Genomic DNA, 993 nt, shown 5'->3' with positions numbered 1-993 from the left:
GTGGCTCAACACTTCCGGTACAGAGGGAACCTAATGGAGTCGCCTCCCTTAGCCTAACAGGGAAATCGACGTTCACCACAACTGTGAGGCTTTTTGCGGATTTTGTTCCTTTTCCCAACTACCTGTCGAAACCATTTACAGTCCCTTGAAAATATGTGTCTGTTTTGTGAAAGGCTTAGTCATTGCCGTCTTAACCAATGGCTTTACAACAATTTATGGCACAAGTTTGCATTGCTATGAAGTCGCGAAATCTGCGTCGATCCCGGAAACATGGTTATAGTGACCTCCCCTCCATGGAAATGTCTTTTAAGCCTAATTCAAACAAATACAAGACGCAGCGGTAAAATAAAACAAGGATAAATTTAAACGGGAAGAGTTTTGCTATTGGCATGGACACTTACTCAATTCAGATGTTTTTATGAAGGTAGCTTCACGTCGTTCCTTAAACAAATGTGTTTTAACAACTGTATTGTACTGTATTATTATGTTTTTTTTCTTGGGGAATTTTCTCAAGAAAATGTGTGTGGTCCCTTAGGTATAGGTATAGCTCATTGAATGAGATAGGCCTCGCGGCCTTTATACGTCCCATCAACAACGTATAGATACATTGGTCTGTATTGAAATTTGCATGCATAATGTATAACTTGTGTGACAATGGTCACTCATTGTACTCACATAAACTTGATTTCATCAATATTTCTGTGTCCAGTTTGGTTCTTGAATCTGTTACAGGTGGTCGTCTACATTTTTGCTTTTTTTCAATAATTTAATGGTTAGATTTCGCTAAAAAGTTATGTCAGACGATGAATGAACCATGGGGAAAAAAGTTATAGAAATAAATATATAATGTAAAAAAAGATTTTATTTTTGGGTAGCGTGACTCACGCTTCCAATATTTTGTTTTCTGTTTGCTGAGAACATGTGCTTTGCCTAAAAATACTGACCAATCAAATTCATGTCACTATGTTTATAGCCACGCCCAAACAAGTAGTT

The sequence above is a fragment of the Littorina saxatilis genome, linkage group LG11, assembly GCF_037325665.1.
Source record: "Littorina saxatilis isolate snail1 linkage group LG11, US_GU_Lsax_2.0, whole genome shotgun sequence".
NCBI classification, from domain to species: Eukaryota; Metazoa; Mollusca; class Gastropoda; order Littorinimorpha; family Littorinidae; genus Littorina; species Littorina saxatilis.
The sequence above is the reverse complement of the archived record's forward strand: the minus strand, read 5'-3'. Positions refer to the sequence as shown.